At 44.7% G+C, this 8,764-nt stretch overlaps 1 protein-coding gene across 2 annotated transcripts in view; it reads left to right on the plus strand.

Annotated features, from left to right (window-relative positions):
• LOC139371083 (rho guanine nucleotide exchange factor 25-like) overlaps positions 1 to 8,764 on the plus strand; it is a 59,721-nt gene that overhangs the window by 36,474 nt on the left and 14,483 nt on the right. The gene's annotated exons all lie outside the window — the stretch shown is intronic.

Here is an 8,764-nt window from a genome sequence, read left to right on the forward strand (position 1 = left end):
GTAGACTATGGTGTGGGGGTTAGAGTAAGGGCCTACAGGGATGCTGGATAGAACAGGGATAGGAAGCAGACCTAGGGGCAGAGAGAGGTGAAGGGAGGAGAAGTGGGTAATTGTGGATAGAACAGAAACCAGGGAAGGCTGGGAGGCTGTCAAGGGAAGGGAAGAGGGAGGTAAAGGAGGACTGGAGCTCAGAATAGGGTATTTTGGATTAGTCTAGATCAGGCTTGGAGAAACTGGAGAATTCAGAGGAAGGAATTAGAGGAAATAGAGGAAGGCTTTAGGAAGTGATAGGGGGACTAGGCCAGGGCTAGAAATGTCTACTCATTCACTCCTTCCTCTTAACTTTTACCAGAACTCCACAGTTTACACAACGGCACATTCTGACCACTGAAACTCTCCATGACTCAGGAGGGTCAATAAATATGTAAATGTTTAGGGCTCTCATCACTGCCCTACCTTTACCTCCCCTCCACGGTCAGCAGAGACGTCCCCGGGCTGACGTGCCATGAATAGGCTGCTTCACTAGGTCCATCAGGAGCTCTGCCATCCCTTTAACACAGATTAGGTACTGGTTAATATACCTACTGTCTGTGAGCTGCCTGTCAGTGGTAACATTAGGATATGAGGAAGCATGAGCCAAATGCACTACGGACATTATGGACATCAGCGCTCATTTGTGTGTGTGTGTGTGTGTGTGTGTGTGTGTGTGTGTGTGTGTGTGTGTGTGTGTGTGTGTGTGTGCGTGTGTGTGTGTGTGTGTGTGTGTGTGCGTGTGTGTGTGTGTGTGTTTGTGTGTGTATGTCAGTTTGGGATGTTTATCATGACTGGTCACTGAGAAGGTGGAAGTGATGGAAGGAGGACTTTACCCAGCATTGAAAAACTGATTAAAGGAGAGAAAGAAAAGGAGAACATCACCCGGCGGTGATACAATCTTCGGCAAAATCATTCGCAAGGAGATTCCTGCGAAAATATTATTTGAAGGTGCCAGTTCATTGAGATAGAGTGAGAGGGCATGTGAGCTAACGTACAGGGGCATAAGGGAGGATGAACGGGGACAGCACAAGGCCAGGAGAGAGAGAGTGCTTGTCCATAAACTGACTGAATGGGAGGATTAGTGTAGTAAGGTAGAGAGAGGGATTGTCCATAAACTGACTGAATGGGAGGATTAGTGTAGTAAGGTAGAGAGAGGGATTGTCCATAAACTGACTGAATGGGAGGATTAGTGTAGTAAGGTAGAGAGAGGGATTGTCCATAAACTGACTGAATGGGAGGATTAGTGTAGTAAGGTAGAGAGAGGGATTGTCCATTAACTGACTGAATGGGAGGATTAGTGTAGTAAGGTAGAGAGAGGGATTGTCCATAAACTGACTGAATGGGAGGATTAGTGTAGTAAGGTAGAGAGAGGGATTGTCCATAAACTGACTGAATGGGAGGATTAGTGTAGTAAGGTAGAGAGAGGGATTGTCCATAAACTGACTGAATGGGAGGATTAGTGTAGTAAGGTAGAGAGAGGGATTGTCCATAAACTGACTGAATGGGAGGATTAGTGTAGTAAGGTAGAGAGAGGGATTGTCCATAAACTGACTGAATGGGAGGATTAGTGTAGTAAGGTAGAGAGAGGGATTGTCCATAAACTGACTGAATGGGAGGATTAGTGTAGTAAGGTAGAGAGAGGGATTGTCCATAAACTGACTGAATGGGAGGATTAGTGTAGTAAGGTAGATAGAGGGATTGTCCATAAACTGACTGAATGGGAGGATTAGTGTAGTAAGGTAGAGAGAGGGATTGAGTGGTGGTGCAAATAAATACAGAGGCGGTTTAGATGTTGTACCCAGTGATTTATGAAAACTTGCTTGATGGGTCGATGTCCTCATTGTGGATTTACAGGCGTATTTAATACATTTTATGTACACACTTTAGAATATTTATGTAATGCGCATTGTTATATTTGGTAACCCTTCCTTATTTTCCCTCGACTCCAACACCATTCAATGCATTAAACAGATGTGGGTGGAGCTATGGCTACATAAGGGTGCTAATAAAAACTCACAAAAGCTCTGACGAAGGCCTTTAGGCCGATACGTAACGCTTATTAACGAGCAGTGATACTATCAAGAGCAGTGATACTATAAAGAGCAGTGATACTATAATGAGCAGTGATACTATCATGAGCAGTGATACTATCAAGAGCAGTGATACTATCAAGAGCAGTGATACTATAAAGAGCAGTGATACTATCAAGAGCAGTGTGCATGTTTCTTCTTTTTTCTCATCTTATACATCTGCTAACATGCACCTGCAAAAAGATAACTCAGATGTGCGAGTGCCTTTTGAATTTTGAATTACAAAACAAAACAGAAATACCTTATTTACATAAGTATTCAGATCCGTTGCTATGAGACTCGAAATTGAGCTCAGGTACATCATGTTTCCATTGATCATCCTTGAGATGTTTCTACAACATGATTGGAGTCAACCTGTAGTAAATTCAATTGATTGGACATGATTTGGAAAGGCACACACCCTACGACATACAGTGCCTTGAGAAAGTATTTGCCCCCCTTGAACTTTGCGACCTTTTGCCACATTTCAGGCTTCAAACATAAAGATATAAAACTGTATTTTTTGTGAAGAATCAACAACAAGTGGGACACAATCATGAAGTGGAACGACATTTATTGGATATTTTAAACTTTTTTAACAAGTCAAAACTTAAAAATTGGGCGTGCAAAATGATTCAGCCCCCTTAAGTTAATACTTTGTAGCGCCACCTTTTGCTGCGATTACAGCTGTAAGTCGCTTGGGGTATGTCTCTATCAGTTTTGCACATCGAGAGACTGACATTTTTTCCCTTTCCTCCTTGCAAAACAGCTCGAGCTCAGTGAGGTTGGATGGAGAGCATTTGTGAACAGCAGTTTTCAGTTCTTTCCGCAGATTCTCGATTGGATTCAGGTCTGGACTTTGACTTGGCCATTCTAACACCTGGATATGTTTATTTTTGACCCATTCCATTGTAGATTTTGCTTTATGTTTTAAATCATTGTCTTGTTGGAAGACAAATCTCCGTCCCAGTCTCAGGTCTTTTGCAGACTCCATCAGGTTTTCTTCCAGAATGGTCCTGTATTTGGCTCCATCCATCTTCCCATCAATTTTAACCATCTTCCCTGTCCCTGCTGAAGAAAAGCAGGCCCAAACCATGATGCTGCCACCACCATGTTTGACAGTGGGGATGGTGTGTTCAGGGTGATGAGCTGTGTTGCTTTTACGCCAAACATAACGTTTTGCATTGTTGCCAAAAAGTTCAATTTTGGTTTCATCTGACCAGAGCACCTTCTTCCACATATTTGGTGTGTCTCCCAGGTGGCTTGTGGCAAACTTTAAACGACACTTTTTATGGATATCTTTAAGAAATGGCTTTCTTCTTGCCACTCTTCCATAAAGGCCAGATTTGTGCAATATACGACTGATTGTTGTCCTATGGACAGAGTCTCCCACCTCAGCTGTAGATCTCTGCAGTTCATCCAGAGTGATCATGGGCCTCTTGGCTGCATCTCTGATCAGTCTTCTCCTTGTATGAGCTGAAAGTTTAGAGGGACGGCCAGGTCTTGGTAGATTTGCAGTGGTCTGATACTCCTTCCATTTCAATATTAATCGCTTGCACAGTGCTCCTTGGGATGTTTAAAGCTTGGGAAATCTTTTTGTATCCAAATCCGGCTTTAAACTTCTTCACAACAGTATCTCGGACCTGCCTGGTGTGTTCCTTGTTCTTCATGATGCTCTCTGCGCTTTTAACGGACCTCTGAGACTATCACAGTGCAGGTGCATTTATACGGAGACTTGATTACACACAGGTGGATTGTATTTATCATCATTAGTCATTTAGGTCAACATTGAATCATTCAGAGATCCTCACTGAACTTCTGGAGAGAGTTTGCTGCACTGAAAGTAAAGGGGCTGAATAATTTTGCACGCCCAATTTTTCAGTTTTTGATTTGTTAAAAAAGTTTGAAATATCCAATAAATGTCGTTCCACTTCATGATTGTGTCCCACTTGTTGTTGATTCTTCACAAAAAAATACATCTTTATATCTTTATGTTTGAAGCCTGAAATGTGGCAAAAGGTCGCAAAGTTCAAGGGGGCCGAATACTTTCGCAAGGCACTGTAAGGTCCCACAGTTGACAGTGCATGTCAGAGCAAAAACCAAGCCATGAGGTCGAAGGAATTGTCCGTAGAACTCCGAGACAGGATTGTGTCGCGGCACAGATGGAAGGGCACCAAAACATTTCTGCAACATTGAAGGTCCCCAAGAACACAGGGGCCACAGTGGCCATTCTTAAATGGAAGAAGTTTGGAACCACCAAGACTCTTCCTGGAGCTGACCGCCCGGCCAAACTGAGCAATCGGGGGAGAAGGGCCTTGGTCAGGGAGGTGACCAGGAACCCGATGGTCACTCAAAGCAAAACAAATAACAATTATAATATATTTTTTTAAATCAAAAATATATAATTTTATTGGTCACATACACATGGTTAGCAGATGTTAATGCGAGTGTAGCGAAATGCTTGTGCTTCTAGTTCCGACAATGCAGTAATAACCAACAAGTAATCTACCCTAACAATTCCACAACTACTACCTTATAGACACAAGTGTAAGGGGATAAAGAATATGTACATGAAGATATATGAATGAGTGATGGTACAGAACGGCATAGGCAAGATGCAGTAGATGGTATCGAGTAAAGCATATACATACAAGATGAGTAATGTAGGGTATGTAAACATAAAAGTGGCATAGTTTAAAGTGGCTAGTGATACATGTATTACATAAAGATGGCAAGATGCAGTAGATGATATAGAGTATAGTATATACATATACATATGAGATGAGTAATGCAGGGTATGTAAACATTATATTAAGTGGCATTGTTTAAAGTGGCTAGTGATACATTTATTACATCCAATTTTTAATTATTAAGTGGCTAGAGATTTGAGTCAGTATGTTCGCAGCAGCCACTCAATGTTAGTGATGGCTGTTTAACAGTCTGATGGCCTTGAGATCGAAGCTGTTTTTCAGTCTCTCGGTCCCAGCTTTGATGCACCTGTACTGACCTCGCCTTCTGGATGATAGCGGGGTGAACAGGCAGTGGCTTGGGTGGTTGTTGTCCTTGATGATCTTTTTGGACTTCCTGTGACATCGGGTGGTGTAGGTGTCCTGGAAGGCAGGTAGTTTGCCCCCGGTGATGCGTTGTGCAGATCTCACTACTCTCTGGAGAGCCTTACGGTTATGGGCGGAGCTGTTGCCGTACCAGGCGGTGATACAGCCCAACAGGATGCTCTCGATTGTGCATCTGTAAAAGTTTGTGAGTGTTTTTGGTGATAAGCCAAATTTCTTAAGCCTCCTGAGGTTCATCTCCTTTGTTTTGTTGATGTTGAGTGTGAGGTTATTTTCCTGACACCACAATCCGAGGGCCCTCACCTCGTCTCGTCGTTATTGATAATCAAGCCTACCACTGTAGTGTCGTCTGCAAACTTGTTGATTGAGTTGGAGGCGTGCATGGCCATGCAGTCATGGGTGAGCAGGGAGTACAGGAGAGGGCTGAGAACACATCCTTGTGGGGCCCCAGTGTTGAGGATCAGCGGGGTGAAGATGTTGTTTCCCACCCTCACCAACTGGGGGCGGCCCGTTTGAAAGTCCAGGACCCAGTTGCACAGGGCGGGGTCGAGACCCAGGGTCTCGAGCTTAATGACGAGTTTGGAGGGTTCTATGGTGTTAAATGCTGAGCTGTAGTCGATGAACAGCATTCTTACATAGGTATTCCTCTTGTCCAGATGGGTTTGGGCAGTGTGCAGTGTGATTGCGATTGCGTCATCTGTGGACCTATTGGGGCGGTAAGCAAATTGGAGTGGGTCTAGGGTATCAGGTAGGGTGGAGGTGATATGATCCTTGACTAGTCTCTCAAAGCACTTCATGATGACGTAAGTGAGTGTTACGGGGCGATTGTCGTTCAGCTCAGTTACCTTAGCTTACTTGGGGACAGGAACAATGGTGGCCCTCAAAGCATGTGGGAAAAGCAGACTGAGATAGGGATTGATTGAATATGCCCGTAAACACACCAGCCAGCTGGTCTGACATGCTCTGAGGACGCAGCCTTGCGAGGGTTAACACGTTTAAATGTTTTACTCACATTGGCTGTGGTGAATGAGAGACCGCAGGTTTCGGTAGTGTGTCATGTCGGTGGCACTGTATTATCCTCAAAGCGAGCACAGAAGTTGTTTAGTTTGTGTGGGAGCAAGACATCAGGGTCCGCGACGGTGCTGGTTTTCTTTTTGTAGTCCGTGATTAACTGTAGACCCTGCCACATACCTCTTGTGTCTGAGCCATTGAATTGTGACTCTATACTGACGCTTAGCTTGTTTGATTGCCTTGCAGAGGGAATAGGTACACTGTTTGTATTCGGTCATGTTTCCGGTCACCTTGCCCCGATTAAAAGCAGTGGTTTGCGCTTTCAGTTTTGCGCGAATACTGCCATCAATCCAGGGTTTCTGGTTGATCAAGGTTTTAATTGTCACCGTGGGCACAACATCACCGATGCACTTGCTAATAAACTCGCTCACCGAATCAGCGTATACATCAATGTTGTTGTTCGACGCTATCCGGAACATATCCCAGTCCACGTGATCGAAGCAATCTTGAAGCGTGGAATCAGATTGGTTGGACCAGTGTTGAACAGACCTGAGCACGAGTGTTTCCTGTTTTAGTTTCTGTCTATATGCTGGGAGCAACAAAATGGAGTCGTGGTCATATTTGCCAAAAGGAGGGGGAGGGAGGGCTTTGTATGCGTCGCGGAAGTTAGAGTAACAATGATCCAGAATTTTTCCAGCCCGGGTCGCGCATTTGATATGCTGATAAAATCTAGGGAGCCTTGTTTTCAGATTAGCCTTGTTAAAATGCCCAGCTACAATAAATGCAGCCTCATGATATGTGGTTTCCAGTTTACATAGAGTGCAATGAAATTCTTTCAGGGCCATCGAGGTGTCTGCTTGGGGTGTGATGTACACGACTGTGATTATAATCGAAGAGAATTCTCTTGGTAGATAATGCGGTCGGCATTTAATTGTAAGGAATTCTAGGTCAGGTGAACAAAAGGACTTGAGTTCCTGTATGTTGTTATGATCACATCACGACTCGTTAATCATAAGGCATACACCCCCTCCCTTCTTCTTACCAGAGAGATGTTTGTTTATGTCGGCGCGATGCGTGAAGAAATCAGGTGGCTGTACCGACTCTGATAACGTATCCTGAGTGAGCCATGTTTCCGTGAAACAAAGAACGTTACAGTCTCTGATGTCTCTCTGGAAGGCAACCCTTGCTCGGATTTCATCAACCTTGTTGTCAAGAGACTGGACATTGGCGAGTAGTATGCTCGGGAGTGGTGGGCGGTGTGCCCGTCTACGGAGCCTGACCAGAAGACCGCTCCGTCTGCCCCTTCTGCGGCGCCGTTGTTTTGGGTCACCTGCTGGTATCCGATCCATTGTCCTGAGTGGTGGACCAAACAGAGGAGCCGCTTCGGGAAAGTCATATTCCTGGTCGTAATGTTGGTACGTTGACGTTGCTCTTATATCCAATATTTCCAATATTATGACTTAAGATTTCCTGGGGTAACAGTGTAACAAATACATAAAAAAACTAAATACTGCATAGTTTCCTAAAAACGCAAAGCGAGGCGACCATCTCTGTCGTCCCCAGATGTAGAGTGACACTCTGACAGAGCTCCTTCCAGTGGCCAGACGAAAGCCACTCCTCAGTAAAAGGCACATGATAGTCTGCTTGGAATTTGCCAAAAGGCCCCTAAAGGACTCTCAGACCATGAGAAACAAAATGATCTTGTCTGCTGAAACCAAGATGGAACTCTTTCAGTTTAAAATGTTTAATACATTTGCAAAACATTCTAAAAACCTGTTTTTGCTTTTTCATTATGGGGTATTGTGTTTAGATTGATGAGGGATTCAATTTTATTTGATCAATGAAATGCAAGTAAATTTGGAAAAAGTCAAGGTGTCTGAATAATTTCCAAATGCACTGTATGCTGTTAGGTGTACTCGAGGACTGGAGTTTGGAAACAATGACCTAGGGAACCCCTTTCTGGCACACAAAATGTACCCCTCGTTCTCCCTCTGTGTATCTGACTATTTGACTCTATTCATCATTTCGCTTTCAACACCTCCCTCACTCTCTCCAGTACATATAAAACTCTAAAATAACCTCAGCAGTTTCAATAAAAAGGAGAGAGGGAGAGAGAAAAATTAATAGAGGGAGAGAGAAGGAAAAATGCTTATTGCTATCGGATTACTGTGGGTTTGGAGTGGCACAGCAGGCAGTATTTTTCCGAGAGGATAAGTAGTGAGGAGTCTCCCTCCTGGAACAACCCACAGGGTGCTGGCCTTGTCCTGAGGAGTCTCCCTCCTGGAACAACCCACAGGGTGCTGGCCTTGTCCTGAGGAGTCTCCCTCCTGGAACAACCCACAGGGTGCTGGCCTTGTCCTGAGGAGTCTCTCTCCTGGAACAACCCACAGGGTGCTGGCCTTGTCCTGAGGAGTCTCCCTCCTGGAACAACCCACAGGGTGCTGGCCTTGTCCTGAGGAGTCTCCCTCCTGGAACAACCCACAGGGTGCTGGCCTTGTCCTGAGGAGTCTCCCTCCTGGAACAACCCACAGGGTGCTGGCCTTGTCCTGAGGAGTCTCCCTCCTGGAACAACCCACAGGG

Source organism: Oncorhynchus clarkii, chromosome 17 (genome assembly GCF_045791955.1).
Source record: "Oncorhynchus clarkii lewisi isolate Uvic-CL-2024 chromosome 17, UVic_Ocla_1.0, whole genome shotgun sequence".
NCBI lineage: Eukaryota > Metazoa > Chordata > Actinopteri > Salmoniformes > Salmonidae > Oncorhynchus > Oncorhynchus clarkii.